Consider the following 21,421-nt stretch of genomic DNA (forward strand, 5'->3'; position numbering starts at 1 on the left):
AGAAGATAAACAGTATACATGTATCTATTTAAAGGGTAAATAATTGAAAGAAATTAAATTAATTAGATATTTTAATTAATAATTATTCTAAAGAAGTGCGAAAGTCATATATACATATATGTAAATAATAAAAATTTCCTAGATTAAATGGTTTTTAAAGAAAAAATCAATCTTAACAAATTGAATATTTTTTTTAAAAAAAAATTGACTTTTTGTGTGATAACCTTTTTATAAAAATGGATGCCATTTTATCCGTGTGTATAGTATTGCATTTTTTATTTTTGTAAATAGATGTAAAAATTAGTTTTTATAAAAATATTAAATATATCCTAGATTATTTTTTTAAAATTGAATGTCGAATTTTTTAACGTGATTTCAAGTGGAGTTTTATAACTAGTTGATCTTTATTTGACATGCGTATTTTTATTTCTTATTTTGAATTTTGAATAGGTAAGTCGTTATATAATATTTAATCATATATAATTTGAAATTCTTAATTTTATGGTGCTGGCATGTGTCATTTTTCTTCTCCTCTTATATACAAATATATTAGGTGGGGCATGACCTATCCAATTAAAGGATAAAGATCTTCTTTGTGTGTTTGAAATAAAATGTTATTAATTTTTTTACTAAAAACTACTAAAAACCTCATTTCATGGTCATACATTGAAGTATGACCGTACTGCCAACTCATAAAGCAAATTTTTGAATGTCATTTTTGTGGTCCTATTTCTATGGACCCAATTACGGGTCATAAACTCATCTATTGACCATAATGTTCATCAATAAATTGAACTTGAGGATTAAAATTTCACTTTGATTTCCATGAATTGGATCTATGACCCGAAGATCAGACCACATACTATTGATGACCTCGTAGAAGATTTCCTACAGTTATATAATCGGGAATGTTTTGGACTTTTTCCATTCTTTCTATGCCTTATCCATGACCTTTCAATTCCTATTAGGGGAATATATTTCATTTGGTAAGATGTTTTATATTAACTTTTAGCTTTCAACCCTCAAACTAAACAAGAATCCGCAAGTATGATTAATATTACGATTTCAAAGGAAATTTTCTTTTATGATATTATTTTCTGTTATGACCTATTTTAAACTAAGATAAATAGGTTTCACAACTTGTGTATTTTTTAATTTTACAAAAAACTAAATAGAGCCGCCACAAAATTTTGAAAAATTTAAGAAAACATTTTTAAAAATATAATTTTGAAATAAAACCTTTAATAAACTAGAGTTTGGGTAAGGATTCATGCATTCTTCCAAGGAAGGGCTTTTTTTTGGTAATTAACTGTATATTTATTTATCACCATAAAGTCTGCTTTGGAATAGGTGCAATGAAGAATTGTTGAGTCTTTATGTAGAAAGAGTAGATCCATCTAATCCACAACATGTCATATTTGTTATCAAGGTCCTGATAGGTTTTTGCAATAGCACCCTGGTTCTTCAATCTTGTGTTAATGAGGTTCATGTCGCCAGCTGAATTAGATAGACAAACCTTTTCCCGAGCTATCTATGCTCTCTTGTTAATAGTATTAGATCGTGACCAAGTGAAACTTCTACAATATGATTCAATAAGCTTTAGAACTTTTGCTGGAATGATGAAGAGTTGAACAAGTAGGCTTGAATACCAAATAATACAAATTGAACCAATTGCATTCTTCCTGCATATGAGAGTTTTTTAGTAGTCCCGGAGGAGATTCTAGAGATAATTTTATTCAACTAGTGGTGACCACTGCATAATATTTAGTTTTTTGGTGGATAGAGGAACACCAAGATACTTGAAAGGAAATTGACCACATCCAAATCCCTTCGGTTGGAGTATGTTCAGTTTTAACTGCTCAAGGACACCACCAAATTATATGCAACTTTTATTCATGTTTGGCTGCATTCCTGATGTTTGAGAATTTTTTTGTAAACACTGGTATATTATCTTTACAATATTTTGATCCCATCTACTAAAAAGTAACAAGTCATCTGCAAAACATAAATGAGTTACATTCAATCTTCCACATTTAGGATGAAACTTGAACCCCTCATATTCTCTATCTTCAACAAGGCATCTTCTAATGTGTTCCATTGATATAGCAAATAAGTATGGAGAGATGGGGTTTCTCTAATACCTAAAAAATGACTTAGGTGAAGCTAGAGCCTAACATGGTTGTGATGAGGTTCTAAGATCCTAAAATTATTTATAATGTGGTATTGAGGCAGATCTAGAGTTTTAGATGCATTGGAAGTCGAACGTCCAGGGACTACTAAGATGTTCGACGACTAAGTTACATATGTGTCTCATGGGGTTTTATGTGCCTATATGTGTGTTTCATGAGTTAATAAGGTCATTATATGAATTATTATAGTGTTTATAGGCAGTATGTCAAGTTTAATAAAGTTTGGAGGTCAAACATCAAAGAAGGATGTTTGAAAGGTTTGCCTTGAAATAACCTTGTGTGTTTTAGCATTTTTCATTGATTTCTACGTGTTAATTTTTGATGAAATTCATGTGGGAGGTCCTAAACTTGTATATGAACATATTTGGGTTGGAAACGTCCAGGTGAAGCCAAAACTTAAGAAAGAGCTTCGATTGGAGATTTGACTTGTGATTCTTCATCAAATTGGTGCATTAGCATCATTGAGATATGATTTTTGATCCTTGAAACTGTATTCATCAAGGAGCCAATCTTCAAAGTGAATCTCAAATGTTAATCAAAAGATGAGTTTTCGAAATTGAAATCTATCCATGGGTTCTTGCATCAAAGGTGTTAAAGCATTGAATATTGATTGAATTGTTGTTAATTTGATGTTTTTAACTCAATTATTCTATGTACCCATGTAATTTATGAACCCTAGTTTTGACTACTTTATGGGTTAAGTGACATTGTATTAATGCTTATGAATTCTAGTGTAGTGTTCTATGAGCTATTGATTGATTAATAATTGTATAGAATTGACGAATCTATATTTAATTAACCTAGTTTCATTGAATATCATAGTCTATGTATTGAATTATTTGTTATGGTCATGTGTTAGAGCCTTATGGTATTGAATTGGATGATTTAGACATTGATTGTAGTGGTGAGAGTGGATTGGTGGTACGCTTCCCTAGTTATCTCTATTTTATGTTAATTAGACTTCAATTATGTTGTGATTGGTATGGTCCACTTATGGTGGCGGTGCTATGTGCTTTAATTGCAATTGATGTGGCCTTTCAGCGTTGCTTTATGTGTTATGATGATCATGGACTTTTCGGCAACTTTTTGAAGTATTATGATGATTTTTATTGTTGACTTATGTGAAGTATGAGAATATATATCTACATGTGGTTAAGTGAAAGTATGTGTTCTATTGATGTTGTTAGGGATCATGTTAGACTATGACCATGTATTTTGTATGTAGTCTTAGTGTTGATGCATGATTATTCCTAATTGACTAAATGAGTTTATGATGTTTATATTGATGATGATATAGTAATGTATATGATGAAATAAAAATAAGGGTCATTCCTAAGGTATTCAAAGAATGATATGCTATATGTAATAAAGTAAAGTATTTTGTGTCTTGTTTTGGTAGACTTGTGTCCCTTACTTGATACAGGTATGAATGATATCTGAATATGAGATGTCTTGACTAGGTAGTCTTAGTGCAACCTTGTCATGTATTAACGGATGATATGTGAGACCTTAACTTTGTTAAGAAGGTCATGTACGTGGAACTTTAAACCTAGTGGTAAGGTTATTGTTATGAACTTGGAGTCGAGAGCCGTAATGGTATCTTTCTTGTAGTGAAGGATGGACTTGGGGTTGATTGGTTAGAACGACATTATATCATCCTTAGGAAAGTCATGATGAGTTATTTTAGTCGCCATTTAAAGGTAGACCTAGTTGACCTCTTTGGTAGGGTGAATGTGTTTGGATTATGAAATATAATTGGAACCTCTTCATGTGTTTTCTCTTTTATTCCTCGTTTAGAGCGTTTCTGTAGTGATCCTAAGCATTTATGACTTACTGGGACTGACAGTTTGGAAACTTGGTCGTTCGTTTGATTATTGTGTGACTCCATAAGCTCTGGAAGGGTCATTTTTGTAACAACCCTAAAAATGGATATGTTAAGTAATGCTTAATATGTGTAGAAAGCCTACGATTAGCCCGGGTTAACACAGATTAATGAGAATAGAACCAAACCTCTGAAGCCTTTCTACAGCCAAGCTAACTAACTTGGGGAGTTAATTGATCTAGAAAAGGTTGGGTCCATCCATGTAGGGCTCTCGAATATGAAGATTTAAATGAGTTTTTACCAAACTTAAAAAGGGAAAATCATAGGTTTTGAGGGTCTAGGGGTAAACTGTCTTTTCCAGGACAAGAGTGATATCGTAATTACACTAAGGAATTAATAATTTATTTATTTAATATAATTAAGTGGACGTTTTGGTTCGGGTCCACCCGAAATGACCCATTCGCAGTGGTCACTCCACCGGGGTTCGAACCCCAATATAAGTTTCAATTAAATGTATTTCATTCGAGGTTATAATCTGATTTTGAAGGTCTTTATGGTCATTTCACTAAGCTAATTAAATCAGTTTTTTATTAAGTTAATAAGGAGTCCTAGTTTTACTAATTGCCAAACTAAAACTCCTAATTCTAAACTACTCTCTCACGTTCATCTCTCTCACGTCTCTCCACTCTCTTTCTCTTTCCCGATTCTTTCTACCTAACCAACGTACAAGAACAAAAAAACTACAAAATTCTTCACACTTGAATAACCCACACGAAAAATATAATCCAAACATAAGCAAAAACGTTAAGCAAAAAGGGAAGTTTTTCCGCCGAGTTTGGTATTAAAATTTTGGACTTGAACATGATTTGGAGAGATTGTTAGACAGTAGCTCATGCATTGAATAAATGACAAAATAAGGTATGGGTTTTCTTACTCTTTGTCCCTTTTCCAAGAGACCCTTAGAAATTAGATGAATCTACTCTGAAAACTAGGGTTGTTCCCCTTTACATGTTCCCTGTCACTAGCTCCCATCGTGTTGTAGGTTGGGTATGTTTGATGGTAGAAATTAGGGATGTAATTTGTCTTCGTGTTGATTATGTTCATATATGTATGTTCGGAGTTGTGTGAATATTAATCATGCTGTCAGAAATTATGTGTTTATGTGTGTGCAATTTGTAGCCGTGATATATACTCTTGGTTTGAAGTTCGAAAATAACATGTTATGGTTGTATTCTTACATGTATAAACTTGTATAAATTGTGATGTTCATATGAAGTATAATGTAGCTGATTTGAATGGAAATTATTATGTATCCATGAAAATGCACCTAAATATGTACTAAATGAACCATAAATTACACTATAAACTAACATGTAAAAATTGATGAAAACAAGTTGAAAAACATACAAAACTTCCAGCATCTTGTTGATGAGTCTCGGCCAAGATAAGCGATGTAAAAATGCTTATTTGAGTGCAAACTCTTTATAGAATGTGATCCTAAAATGCACCTAAAGAAATCACTAAAAACTACTCAAAACGTATACACATTTAACATGAAAGAAGTGAGAAAATAGGCTGAAAAATGTGTTCAAAACTCCAAAACATTGATGTTAGTTTCGGTTAAGTTATATCAATTAACATGTTATAAAGAAAATGAAGAAAAATAAGTGAGGTCACTGAAGGTCGAACACGTGACCTCACCATGATAAAAGTCATAGAAATAATGTATGTTAAAAAAGAATGCAGCAAGGGGGATTCGAACCTCTGACCTTGACCGAAAATGAAATATTAAAAATAAGAAATGAGAGGAGGGGGATTCAAACCCACCAACTCTCAGTCAGATTTAATGAGGGATTAAAATAAAGATAAAAGGTTGAGGCATGTGGGAATCGAACCCACGGCCTCTAGGCAGAATTAAAGGAACTTAAGGTTAAAACTAAAGTGGGTTGTGGGGGTTCGATCCCAAAACCTTTCAACCAAGAAGGAGAGGATTGAATGAAAAGAAAAAAAAAAGAAAGTGAGGTTGTGGTACTTAGATCCCACACCCTCTCAGTGCCAATGAATGAAAAATAAAGAGAGAAATCAAGGGAAAGATCAAATGAAGGTGTTGGGACTCGATCTTGGGTCCAAAAGACGTGTGGATCAAACAAAAATAAATAAAAATGTAAGTGTTGTCCATGGGATCGAAATCTGGTTTCTTTGCCCAAATTTTGTATTGATACATAAATCATACGTGAATAAATGTTTAAAAAAATGTTGCCTACATAGATCAAAATCGAGATCTTCGCATACTTATAAGGTGCATAATTCTTGTACCACATAATCTTAGGAAGATATGAATCACTTAACTGAACTATGATTGAAGCCGCATTGCTTTTATGTATAGACCCATTAGTCTAGCATGCGTGTAAAGTAAGTGAACCTTAGATGTAGGTAACGAAATGATGAAACCCTAGAAGGGTCTAGTAAGAGTGTGAAACACACTAAACGACCCAGTGCATTGACATATGATGAAATGAACAATCACGTAAAAATGAGTGAGTAATTATGAAGATAAAATATGATAAAGCTATTCAATGTGGCGACAACATGATAAGAGGCTAATATGAAACAGGAGAGAAATCTCACATGAGCCGAAGAAAATATTACTAAAACGTACTCCCCTATGAGAGTGTAAAGCGAAAGAAGAGACCAGTCTCTATGAACACTGTAACAAAAGTATTGAGATTAAGCTATACTCAATACTAATGATGAGATGACAAATCATCTATTGAGCTATGATGTCCTCATACTAGAAGCCAGCTTCCATGACGTATGAGTTGAATGTAATTGATCTTTATACTGAGCACCGATATGATAGCTATGAGTGGTGATGCCTTCTTTAAGCAAGAGCGGAGGTTCATGTAACTCTCATGAGATGAGACTATCCGGCATGACGGGTATGGGTCTCCTTATATCTAGCAGGGTTCAATACCCTGTATATTCAAGCATGCTTTGGGTCACTTTGGCCGGTGATTCCACCTATTTTTTGTGTGGGGAATAAAGTGGATTTCATGATGCTCACATGATCTATGTCGGTTAAATATAATGTTCCCAAATGAATGAATGAGGCCAGCCACAAATGACGCACAAAATGATATGAAGGATACCAAAGGTGTTAGGATCCGATAATCAAGAGGCGATCTAGACTCATGTAATGACACTAAGTTATTATTTATCATTGCACAACAAACCAAATGAGAATCTTAAACTACATCCAAGGTATGCCTAGTGTTTACACTAGCTTATGATTGAATGAAATAAAGTATGTATGAATGAATGAAGCAGTCTTCGTGTTTTCTAAAGAAGTCTCCTAGTTGAGGTCACATATGTTGAGCCCTCGTTTTGGGGAAGTCTTGATGTCAAGTCCATGATTCGAAGGTCTCATGGCATATGAACAAATGATAAGAAATATGTTATGAGCTATATTCAATATGTTATATGCTATGTGTAAGATATTATGTGTTGTGTACAATATGATACGTATGATGATGCATGTTACTCTGTTGGCATGACTTTCCTAATTAAAATTTGGCAAGTCCTCTGACTTCCCTAATTCAAATTTGGCAAGTCCATTGACTTTCCTAATTCAAAATTGGCAAGTCCTTTGACTTTCCTGATCCTAGTTTGGCAAGTCCACCGACTTGAATTTCTATATATCATGTTGTTAGGAAAGATCTATTCTTACTCATGCATTTCCTTGGTGTGTTTTTGAATATACCCATACTTAGTAAAAGTGTGTACTAATCCCATACAATATCTACTTTTAGGTATAGACACAGGTAGATGTTAGAGCTTACATTACAACGTAGGAGCTATCCAGACGTGGAGCTTTCATCCGGAGTTGGTAGGCCCTCATGCTTTCAAGGATGTCTACTGTTATTATCTAGTTTAGATTTAGGCTTTAGCTAATTTAACATGTTCCACTAGTGTTTCGTTTCAAGTTTTATTTCAGACATTGTATTGGTGCCATTTTGGCAAGTATACACTTAATGCAGTATTTCACTATTTCTTTCATTTGATGTTCTTAATGTTAGATGGTTGATGGTGAACATATATGATTTAAGTAGAATGACTCACATGAAATTTAATAAACAAAAAATTCAAATTTTCCAGTAAATTAACCTAGATGAAGTAACTATGAGGTAAGTAGGTTTGTTTGCGACCTCTGAGAGGTCAACAATGCCGGTTTCATCTGGGGTCTAGACTCCGGTCATGACAATTTTAGGCTCGTACTATGGTCGACATGATTCCCGAGGCTTTCAGTGTATGTTGGTGCAATTAGGCGTTTTAACTTTAAGTTTAAGACTAAGTTTTACTTTAGTCAACATTCTGAGTAAACGTGCTCGATGAGAATTTTATCAGCGCAGTTAGCTCTGAATTATCAAGTTTTGTCTAATTTGACACTTATTTTGTTTCTTGAGGTTTTCGATAATATTTCGAGCCCTTTTGTGGTTTTTGACTTAAAATGGCATTTGGGTGTGGGACCCATTTTTTGTCAAGATGACCTTGAATGGAAATTTTGACTGCACCATTGAGTCCAAAAGATCAAATTTGGTATGATTGCATATATTGTTTGCGTGCATGGTGTTCTAAATAATTTCGGAGAACCCCGTTGGAGTTTTTTAAGTTTTCTTGAAAAAGTAGAAAAATCTCCTATGAATTGTCGAAGAATCTGCAAATTTTGGAAATCTTTAAAACCTCATAACTCTTATATCTCAACCCAATTAGGTGGTTCGAAGTGCGGGAGCTTCTTATTTGTGGTAGTTTCAATGTAGAGTGTTCTTAGCTTGGTAGCTTCTAATTTTAGCTCAATTTTAGGTAATTCGAAGTCCCACATGTTGGAAATTATCGTGGCTACGTCGTGGAGTGTCCAAGAGGGCTGGGCATCTTTCACTTATTGTAAAATCCTAGTTTACAGTGCTGCATGTTTCTTTTAAGTTGATTAATGTTTGGGTTTGCTGGTTTTTGAGCCACGAATTGTGTTCCATTTTGGAGCACAAGTCCGGAGAGCTTTTTAGGACCTATATTTGGTGGTTAACTCTGGAGTTTTTAGCACGAGTCCCACTTTTCCCGTTTTGACTCCGAAATTGGCCCATGTCCATTTCTTGCGAATATGTCTAAATGACCGTATTCAGGACATTTGGAAAGGAGAAACTCTATAGAAGTGATTTTTGGAGTCTGTGTGATCTACCTACAAGTAGGCTACGATTTTCTTGTCTTGCATTAAACTCGATCATGTGAATGTATATTGATTAGTTGGTATTTGGGTTGGTTAGTTATCGAATCATGCGTAGGTGTCAGAAATCATGTTTTCAGTCTATTTCTGGGAATTATTCGGTAACTGCAAGCATTTTTTGTGTTATTTATTGACCTTCTTTGCTATGTGGAGTACTTGTTTTGAAGTATTTTGGGCCTTAATTTAGGTTTAACTAGGGCCTGACTTAGAAATGCATGATTCGAAATTAGTAGGACTTAGTTTTTCCCCAACATCGCTTGGTTGACTTAACCCTTTTAAAACGGTATAGTAGATGTAAGTCTAATAGTTTGGGCCTTCGAAAGGCAATGATCTTGCTCTGGCAATAGTTATCCTTACTTTATCGAAGTTACGACTATAATACCTCTAAAATAAATTTGGTGTAACTGGAGCCTAACATGTTTTTCATGAGGGTCTAAGGTGCTAAAATGGTGTATAATGTGGTAATGAGGCAGTTTCTAAAGATTTAGGTTATTTGGAAGTGAAACATCAAGGGAAATCCAAGACATTCGACGACTAAGTCATCTATATGTCTTTTGTTTTTATGTGCTTATCTGTGTGTCACGACCTTATGAGGTCCTTATATGAGTAATAATATTGTTTACAAGCAGTGTGTTATGTTTCATTAGGTTTGAATATCGAATGTCTAAGAACGTCCATGATGTTCAAAAGGTTTATCTTGAAGTGAACTTGTGGGTCTAAGAATGTTTTGTCGAGTTTTATGTGTTCATTTTGCATTAAATTGATGCCTTAACTCATATAGAGACATATTTGAGTTGGAAACGTGAAAACATCCCCAAGGACCAAATAAGGGACTTTGAGGAAGGACCCATCATATGAGCCAAAAGTTGTCAACCCAACTCAACCTACGATTGGCAATCGATGAACAGTAGGTCAGCCGACGCCCTGTAGGTGGGAGTCTTAGGCTGAAACTAAAGCTTTTGAAGGATAGACATCCATGGACCAGCCTCCGACCCAAACCACGGACCAACAGGATGGTCCGTTCGTTGTCCGACGGGGCATAAATTGACAAGTGTAGGTGAAGTCTGCAATTTGCAGCTTCAGTGTAAAATGCATGACAACGTCCAACTAATTAGTTGTGCTGTTTCCTAAGGGTATTCTAGGTATTTTAAGTGAGTTTATAATTCCTAAACACCTAGATGAATTCATTATTCTAAAAACAAAGCCCAAAACCTCTAAAGAGCTCTCTAGAACTCAATTGAAGCTTGAAGGGAGATTGAATATTGAAGGTTGATTCTACACAAATTATATCAATTTTAAAAGATTAACATTAGTTGAGGTCCATTTTTGCATCATTGAAAATTCTCAAGGAGCCAAAATACGAAGTGTTTTTCAAAGACTTCTCAAAATATGAGTTTTCTAAATTGAAATTTATACATGGGTTCTTGTATTAAAGGTTTTGAATCATTGAATATTGATTGAATTTTTGTTAATTAGAATATTTTAACTTAAATCTTGATGAACCCATGCAAAACCTAGATTCTTAAAATTGGCTATATTATGGGTGTTATGATCATGTCTCAATGCATATGAATTTTAGTGTAGTTTTCCTTGGGTTGTTGAATGATGTATGGATTGTATTAGATTAATGTATATGATGTCTTAATTTGATAAATATATATTGAATTGATTTAGATTCATTAAGTATTATGATGTTTGTATTGAATTGATAATCATTGTAATGGGTAAGGGACTTTTGGTATTGTATTAAATGATTTACCTATGGATTAAAGTGGTGAGAATGTATTGGTGGTAAGCTTTCCTAGTTCTATTTATATTATGTAAATTAATTCCTGATTTATGTTGTGATTGGTATGGTCCACCTATGGTTGCATTTCTTTGTGTTTTATTTGTGAATTATGTGGCCTCATCGGCATTACTTTATGTATTATGTTGATCATGGACTTGTCGGAAATTAATTGATATATTAAGATGATTTGTGGAGTGATTTATGTGGAGTATGATAATATCTATCTAGTTGTGAGTAATGTGAAAGTATGTGCTCTTGTATTGACATTAGGTGATCATGTTAGACTATGACCATGTCCTTATATGTGTAGTCTTAGAGTTGATTCATGATTATTCCAAATTCGCTATGTGGGTCTTATGATCATATTTATGATATTATAGAAGTATGTAGGATAACTAGTAAGTATGCTTAGTTGACCCTATGTTCTTCTAGAATGATATGTTATATGTGTTGTGTCTTATTTTGCTAGACCTGTGTCCCTTACTTGATACATGTATAATAAGAATATGACTTCTTAACTTAGGATGCTAGAGTTTCTTTGTCTTTTATGTATGAATGACATGTGACCTTGAATGATGCTAAGAAGGTCTTTATGTGGAGCCTTCAACCTAGTTGTAAGGTTATGATATCTTGAAGTCAAAGTCGTCATGGTATCCCTCTTGTGTGAATGGTAGACATATGGATTGATTGGTTGGAATGACATGAAATCATCCTTAGGAAAATCATTAGGCTATCCTATTGACCATTGGAAGACAATACTAGGGGAACTCTTTTTTAAGGTGAATATGATTAGGTTGTTAAATAGATATGGAACCTCATCATGTACTTTTTTATCAAAATACTCAATGAGAACAAATGCTAGCACTGATTGAGTATGACTAGGGTAGTTTCTCTATTTGAAACTTGAGAATGGAGAACAAACAAACCCCTCAAATTTCTTAACCATGTGCCGACATGGGATGTGTCCAAGTTCTACCATTGGCAAGTAGAATACCCTTCATCGGAGTAGGTTACAACTCCGGATTCCATGCTTAGCTATCGTGGTTTATCTCAATTATATCCTTTTTGCATCATATGGGATTCCCACTTATAGTGGAGAAGTTCTATGAAGTTTAGGTGGTAGTATGAGACTCTATCTAGACATTGCACAATAGGCTTTAAGAATGTTAGTGAGTGAGTCCCTAGGTTTTATCTAGCACCTTTAATTGAATGTCCTTATCTAATGAATGTCTCTTGAATGAACTAATGAAGATAATGACTTAAGTTTGAAAGTATTCTAATGACTAAATACTTACCTAGAGTAGTTAAGGGTTGTCTAGTTAAGGTGTGAATGGGGAATAAGAATGATCACTTCATGTTTACCTTGGTAAGTCCTAAGAATGTCTCAAGATGGGGAAAGTAACTTGAATGAGTAGTCATGATCTAAATCTAGGTAGTCATAAGGATTATTTAGGTAAGCTTGGAAAGGTTGTATGGATAGTCTCTTCTTGCATTACTTAAGTATGTCTTTTGCATAACCTTTGGAAAATGAATGTCATGTTATATGTATATTATTTTTTGTAGTGAGAATCATTCAATCATAGGAGATATAAAGGATCTCTAAGGTGTGTGTGAGGGATTGTGTGGGTGGTCACTTCACAAGTCATTAAAGTTAACCTTTGAATCACCTTTGGTAGGAGGATCTCATGTTTATGTGTTTGGTGTATTGTAAGTGTCTCTATATCATTATAGGTGGTATTAAGGATCACTTAGGTTTGCCTATAGAGGGTGTATGAGCGGTCTCTCTGTGTTGTACATAGTTGAGTCTTAGGATAAGTTGTAGTGAGAAGGTTGCATACTAAATAGGTTCACTGTGAAGTTGAGTTAGTTCACTGTAACATTGGCTTAGTTACTGTAATAATTCCTATTGTTTGTTAAAATTCTTATTTGTTATCTAATATGTTTCTAAGGGGTTAAATGTTGTTCTTATGCTTATGATATGATGTCTTAATAAAAAAAGAGCATATTTCTAATAAATGTATTGTTTCATGATTTTATGCATTAAGCCATGCATAATACAAGTGTTTGCACTAATTCCATACATTTTTTATATCTAAAGGTGTAGGTGGAAGGAGAGAAGGATCTTGAAGAAAAGCTTGGATTCGTTATTGTTCAAGCAAAGTTGAAGTATGTCCTCACTTGACTGAAAGGCATATATGTATTTTAGTTTGAAGTATTATAATAGACTAAGTATTTCTATATTCGCAATGTATGGGCTGTGTCCCAAGTATTCACGAGTCTAACATTGAAATATGTTGTGACTTAATGTTTTCTATGATATTTAATATGAAATATATTTTAAGATATTTCGTGTGAAGAGTTTTTAGTCCTCACTACTTTTGATTCATGTATGCAATGAATGATGTCAAAGATCCTGTAAAAGAACTCTGAGTGGTCAAGTATGCAGCACGACCTAAGAATGCCCTAACAACTAGGGTGTGCATGCGCGTTATGACAACGTCTTCACAAGTTTCGATAGTGACAATCACATTTGCTCCGTAATTCAAAGTATATTTTAGATTCAGTTCCAAGGACTTACATTGATTGGCTAAGTGTGAATGGCGTTTCATGGGTATTTATGATTATGGATAGATAAAGACTCTTTCACCAGCTATATTGGATCCTTTGTAAGGCATTCGGATTTAAGGCCCGTCCTCGACTTTATTGATGATTTTTGAAGAGCATATAATTTAAGGCCGGCCTCGAACATCTGTATACTTATGTAGAGAATTTGGTTCAAGGCCACGCCTCGATTATCCGCATACTTATGTAGAGCATCCCGTTCGAGGTCTATACTCAGTTACTTATTTTTGTGAAGTTATGGTGAGTGTTCGATTTGAGGCCCAACCTTCGTATCGTCTGATTATACTTATTGGTTTTTAGAATCTGGTTCGATGTTCGTTGGCCTTGGGTTTTATTCTCCTTGTTTATAGTTGTTATGTGTACTTGTCAGACTAATAGCGGTCTGTTTGGTTTTTTTATTTAAACTTGTGCACGAGTGTAATTTGTTGGTTTATGGGTGTCCAATTAGGTGTAGTTAGCTTATATATTATTTTAGTTAGTTTTTTTCTACACTCATGTGCATTGCATTGTTACTTCGACTTCTAGTTTTGACCTCTAGTTGTGTTATTCCTTCATTTCATATTGCTTTACTTTTAAAGTTCAGTCGGCCTATAATGCCTACGGTGTACCGATTGTTTGGTACTCATGCTACACTCTATATCTATTTTCGTGATGCATTTCTGAGAACCCGTAGCTAGTTTTGATCACGTTTGGGGGAGTTTGATCTGTAGATGGGGGTGAGCACACAACGTTCTATACTTTTTCAGTCTCAATCTGTATATATAGAGACTTTTCTTTTAACTTTTGAGACAGTCTAGTTTCTGTTGTCCACCTTTTGGACTTGTACTCGTTTTGATGATAACTCTGTTCTAGTGACTTCCACGTTATGGAGGGATCCTTATTTGTACATATGTATTAGTTTGCTTCCTCCTGTTTATATTGTTATAGTAACTTTTGCCTACTCTTATTTAGTTTCTACCCTCAATACCCATTACGTGTAGTTCTAGGTTACTGGTTGGCTTATTTACCTATTGGTTATAGTAGGTCCCATCTAGACTCGATAAATTGGGTCGTTACAAGTTTGTATCAGAGCACTAGATTGAATGGTCTCACTTGTACAAAGATAACGTCTACTAGAGTCATGCGGATCGGTGTAGAGATGTCCATAAATTTATTCGGGAGGCTACATGATGTGTTTAGGAAGATTTTTTGTTTTATTTCACTTTCGTGCATCGTGTGTCCTATCGGTTTCTTGAAATATCACTTATTTTACTCTATCACAGTATGGATCGCATGCGATGTGGTGTGTTCTGAGGCAATACACCCTGGCCTATAGTTGGAGCCCCAGGTTGGGGTAAACGCCGACCCTGAAGTCGAGGTAGGGCCACAACACCAGCCCGGGATAGGGAAGGGGTGCCTCAACAAGTACATGTATCTTCAAAGTCAGTGGGGTCGGGTCTAGCTTATCCACCACCTTCACCAATTGCATCACTTAATCTTTATCCCTTTTTCACTCAGATACTAGTAGGTATTAGGGAGATTTGATAGGCACCAGCCCCAGCAACACCAGCTCTAGAGCTGCAAGGTCAGCCTAACGCACCGGCACAAGAGGTTCAACCGCCACCAGTTCATGTGGCCGCCCCACTAGACTTAGAGGTCAGAGAGATACCAATTTGCAAGAAGAATATGTCAGGGTATTCTAGAGGTTGTCACCGCATGTATTTTCAAGGGAGATTGGGGAGGACACCTACGAGTTCAAGCTAAATTTCCAAGATAAATTACAGTCATTAGGCCTCTTAGACTCGAGAGGAGTTGACTTTACCACTCATCAGTTTCACATCCGGGTTTACCCCAACACGTAATCGTCATCGTCATCCATTTTAAGGACTAAGACTAGCATCTTAGTTTCATGTAATTACATTCATAGTTTAAAAATGCGGAAAATTTAAAAAAAGCTCACATGATCTATGTCGGTTAAGGTTAGAGTTCTCAAATAAAGAATGAGGCCAACCTCAACGAATGAACATAATGGAATGAATAATATCAAATGTGTTAGGATGGGATAAACAATAGGTGAGATAGACTTACTTAATAACATTAGGTTATTCTTAGGCATTGCACAATGAACCCGATGAAAGTCTAAAATACATCCTAGGTATGACTTGTGGCTGCACTAGTATATGAAAGAATAAAAATGAAGTATGTATAAAAGAATGAAGCGGACTCTGTGTTTGTTAAAGAGCCTCCCTTGTTGAGGTCCCATATGTTGAGACCTCATTTTGGGAAGTCCTAATGTAAAGTCCATGATTACAAGGTCTCATGACATATGAAATAATGATATGAACTATGTGATATGATATGTGTAATATGTTATGTGCTGTTTGGAAAATGATAAGCATGATAATGCATGTTACTCTCATGGCATGACTTTCCTAATCCAAAATTGGTAAGTCCACTGACTTGACTTCCCCTAATTCATATCGATAGGAAAGAGATCTTATTAATCATGCATGTCCTTGGTGTGTGCTTGCATATAACCATACTCAGTACAAGTGTGTACTAATCCCCTACAACTCTACATGTTTAGGTGACACACAAATGGATGTTAGAGCTTACTGTTCGACGATGAAGCTATCCGGACGTGGAGATTTCATCCGGATTTGGTAGGCTCTAATGCTTTCGAGAACGCTTGCCCATTATATTCTAGCTTACATATAATTTGAATTAGTGGATTATGTTCTATTAGCGTTTCTTTATCATCTTATTTCAGACATTGTATTTGTGCCATTTTGGCAAGCATACACTTAATGCACTATGGAACTATTTCTTTCATTTGATGATCTTAATATTAGATGGTTGACTGTGAACATTTATGAGTTTAAGTAGAATGTCATATATGAATGTTAAGCAATAAAAAGTTCACATTTTCTTTTAAAATTAACCTAGATGAAGTAACGATGACATATGTAAGCTTGTCTGCGACCTCTAAGAGGTCAACAACGCTGGTCTCATCTAGGGTCTAGACTGTGCTCATGAGAAAGTTGGTATCAGAACGTTAGGTTAAATTTTGATTGTAATAAGTTCATATCAACCACATTGAGTAGTTTCTATGTCATGGTAGTGAAGTGAACCACTACCCTAAATTAGAGACTACATAATGATTAGGAAGTTTTAACTTCTTTTAATCTTATCGTGCCTTATGAAATTTCGATTTCTTGGTGTTAAGATCGTATCTAACATCAACTCTTATTATAGAAATATGAGAGCCCAGAGTTAAGGGAAATAACGTAGATACACCTCAAAAGAGGCCACCTTGTAGGAAATGTGGTAAATTGCATGGAGGAGTGTGTATGATGGGCTCTAACCCTTCTTAAAGTTATGGAAAACTGGATCACATAACGAAGGATTTTCCGAAAAGGAGAGGTCAACAAAAAGGGAAGGAGAAAGTTCAGCCTAGTAGTCCAAGTGAAGAGGCTCCAAGGAGGCAACGATTCTTTGCACTCAAGTCTAGGGGTGTAGGTAAAGACACCTTTGGCGATGTCTCGGGTGCGTATACTCAATTAAATTTCCATGTGTATGATTTTATGCACTAGTATGAAGTTAATATGTTTGAGTTATAATGTTGGTTGCTGACTTATGTGACTGATGTGTTTATTTATGTTGTATGCTTTGATGAAACTAGTCTAGGAAGGATTTCTTAGTGTAGTAATTTGAATCTGCTAGTAGGTTTCAAGGATGTGCACAAACCTACTAATATGTAAATCAGATATTCACCAATAAAAAGCATTGAATAGCTTAGGTATGGATTTTCTCCATAAGTGTTATGCTATCATAAATTATCAAACCAGGGTACTGAGGTTTCAGTTGCCAAATGAGATATGGTATAAAAGGGCAAGGCGTGGAACAATCAAAGATAGACAAACAATTTCAAACATTAAGGCCAACAAGATGTTCTATAAGGGTAGATATACTCTTCCTAAGTCTGGTTTTGCTTAAGAAACTCTAAGTATTAGTGAAATAGTCGACTTGGTGTTGTTAGTCCAAAGTTGTATGTGTAATAATTGTACTATGTGAGTTAAAATGAATCCATGTTTGCATGTTATGTTGCTGTTTTTGTATTGCGTTAGACATGATTTTTGTGTTGAATGAGTTTTTAGGTGCATCAAGTTAAGTGCAACTGAGAAGAAAGTTCCTCAATCTCAAATATGAAGTTTCAGATAAGCTTGATTAATATTCATAACCAAAAGTAACTGTGAAATAGAAATTCACAAAGAGAGAAGTCTCAAGTATGTTAAATATTTTCAAAAATCACCCTCTTTATTTTAAAATGATGTGTAGTGTCATTTGGGGATGCACTCCTAAGGTGTGTGGGGGGGGGGATAATGTAACAACCCTAAAAATGGATATGCTAAGTAATGCTTAATGTGTCTAGAATGCCTACGGTTACACCGGTTTCACACGAATTGATGTGTGTAGAAACAGACCTCCGTACCCTTGGGAATGCCAAGCCAACTAACTTCGGGAGTTATTTGAGCTAGTAAAGGTTGGGTCCATCCATGTAGGGCTCCCAAATATGATTATTTACTTGGATGAGTCTTTACCGGACTTAAAAAGGGGAAATCTTAAGTTTGGAGGGTCCAGGGGTAAAATGGTATTTTGCAGGATAAGGGTAGTATTGTAATTACTTTAAATGTGTAATTAATTATTTGATTAATAAGGTGGAGGGGCATTTTTGATAGAAAGGGCCAAAATGTCCCATTGAGCAATGATTTAACTTGATTATTTATATTGGTGAATTAATTTGAGTAAATAATATTTAAATACTAATTTAAGAAAAAGGAAAATCAGATTAATATTAATTAATTAATTAATTAATGGGGCGGTTTGGGTCGGGTCGAGCCGGAAGGACCCATTTTTGCGATGGGCACTTCACGGGTTTGAAGACCGACGAAAACAACATTTAAGTTTATTAAATTGAGGTTTATAATCAAGCGTCCTTGAAAGCATGAGGGCCTACCAATTCCGGATGAATGCTCCAGTTTCAGATAGCTTCAACGTCGACCAGTAAGCTCTAACGTCCACCTGTGCATGAACCTAAAAATGTAGAGTTGTATAGGATTAGTACACACTTGTACTAAGTATCGGTATATGCAAGCACACACATAGGACATGCAAGAGAGATTTTTCCTATTGATATGAATCATGGAAAGTCAAGTTAGTGGACTTGCAAATTTTGGATTAGGAAAGTCATGGCATCAGAGTAATATGCATCACCATACTTATCATTTGTCAAACAACACATACCATATCACATAGTTCATATTATTGTTTCATATGATATGAGACCTTCAAATCATGGACTTGACATTAGGACTTCCCAAAATGAGGGCTCAACATATGGGACCTCAACTAGGGAGCCTTCTTTAACAAACACAAAGTCTGCTTCATTCTTTCATACATACTTCATTTTTATTCTTTCATATACTAGTGCAGCCACCAGTTATACCTAGGATATAGTTTAAGACTCTAATCGGGTTCGCTGTTCAATGACCAAGAATAACCTAAAGTAATTAATTAAGTCTAGATCACCTCTTGATTATCCTATCCTAAAACTTTTGGTAGAGTTCATTTCATTGTGTGCATTCGTGGAGGGTGGCCTCATTCTTTCTTTGGGAACTCTAACCTTAACCGACATAGATCACATGAGCATCATGAAATCCAGTGTGTAATCCCCACAAGGAAAAGAGGTTGAATCACCGGCCAAAGTGAACCAAAACATGCTAGCGTATAGGGAATTGAACCCTTCTAGATCCTTATATTTGTAGTATGAGTTTAAAGACTAGAAGATATATGGATACCCATAAATGGAATGCTTGACAGTCTCATCTCATAAGAGTGACGTGATCTTCCGCCCTTCCCGATGGAAGGCATTATCGGTCATAGCTAGCCTATCGGTGCTCACTATATTGTTATATTACATTTAACTCATAGATCATAGAAGCTGACTTCTAGCATGACGACATCATAACTCATTAGATGATTTCTCATCTCATCATTAGTATTAAGTATGCATTGACTTCAATATTTTCATTAGAGTATTCATAAAGACTGGTCTTTTCATTAGATTTTCACTCTCATAGGTGAGTACGTTTTTGTAACATTTACTTAGGCTCATTTGAGATTGATCTCATTTTTCACATTAGCCTCTCATCATATTGTCACCTAGTTCATTAACTTTAACACATTTGCTTTTCATAATTACTCATCCCTTCACGTGAATGTTCATTTCATCATACGCCAACGCACTTGGCCAATTAGTGTTTTTCACACTCTTACTTAACTCTTGTAGGGTACATCATTTTATCAAATACATCTTAGGCTCACTTACTTTTAAACTAATGTTGGGCTTATGAGTCCACACATACAATCCATGAGGCTTCATTCATAGTTTGTATAAGTGATTCAGGTTTACCCAAGAATATGTGGTACAAGACTTATTGCATATTGTAGATATGCCAAGATATTGATTTCGATCTTTAGAGTCATCATTCATTAAATATTTACTTACGTATGACTTATGTGACGATATTGAATTGGGCAAGGGAACCCGATTTCAAATTCCTTGGAAAACACTTAATCTTATTTTAAACTTGATAATTGTATTTTTTAGATTTGGGGGATCCTAGTTTTATCCCCATCAACCCCATAATATTTACTTTATTTTTCTCCTCTCGTTTTTCGTTTAAGTCAAGGAGGTTGTGAGTTCAATCCCCCACAAGCTCCTTATTTTTCGTTTAATTTAACTCTTAACTTTATCACCTATTCAAGAGGTTGTGGGTTCAATAACCACTCACCACATTTATTATTCCCCTTTATTTTTCTCCTTTATTTTTCTCCTAACTCTCTCATCTAGTCAAGAGGTTGTAGGTTCAATTCCCACTCACCATATTTATTTTTCTTCTTTATTTGTTCTCCTAACTGTCTCATCTATTCAAGAGGTTGTGGGTTCAATCCCCACTCACCACATTTATTTTCCTCCTTTATTTTTCTCCTAACTCTCTCATCCATTCATATTAGCCGCTTCTTATGTTGTCATTATTTTAATAAGCATCATAGTATAATGCAATTACTCACCTAATTACGTGAATTTCATTTAATAATCTTACCATTTACTCATGTTCTCATAATTGACTAAGTGTTTTATGACAATATAAGTATATGTTATGTAAGACATGCATTTTACATATGAAGCCAAGGACCCAAGTTCAATACTTAGTAGGTGCATTTTATTTCTTATTAATGTGTCTCACAATTTCGGTCAAGGGACACAAGTTTTGAATCCCTTAGGAAGCATATTATTTTTAATTATTTGGAGTACTTGATTGCTTCACTAATTCGGCCAAGAGGATCTGGGATAAAATACCAGTGAACTCAATTTATTTTTTTGAGATTTATGTATCTCACACCCTTGGCCAAGGAGCCGAGTTTGAGTCCCCCTTCCCTCGCTATTTTCATTTTCTTTTATTTCCAAGCTTTTTTTAACCTGACCTAGTTCGAATCCCCTCTCTCACCACATTTTATTTTCTTTTATTTTAAGGCGTAATCTATTAGTATTAGGACCTTAAGGTCTCGAGTTTCATCCTCAAAGGAAGCATATACTTTTCTTCATTTTTACTAGAGAATAGCCGAAACTATACTCCATTAACATATGCCTTTAATTCACTTTCTTTGCATTTAGCATA

Source organism: Solanum lycopersicum, chromosome 3 (genome assembly GCF_036512215.1).
Source record: "Solanum lycopersicum chromosome 3, SLM_r2.1".
NCBI lineage: Eukaryota > Viridiplantae > Streptophyta > Magnoliopsida > Solanales > Solanaceae > Solanum > Solanum lycopersicum.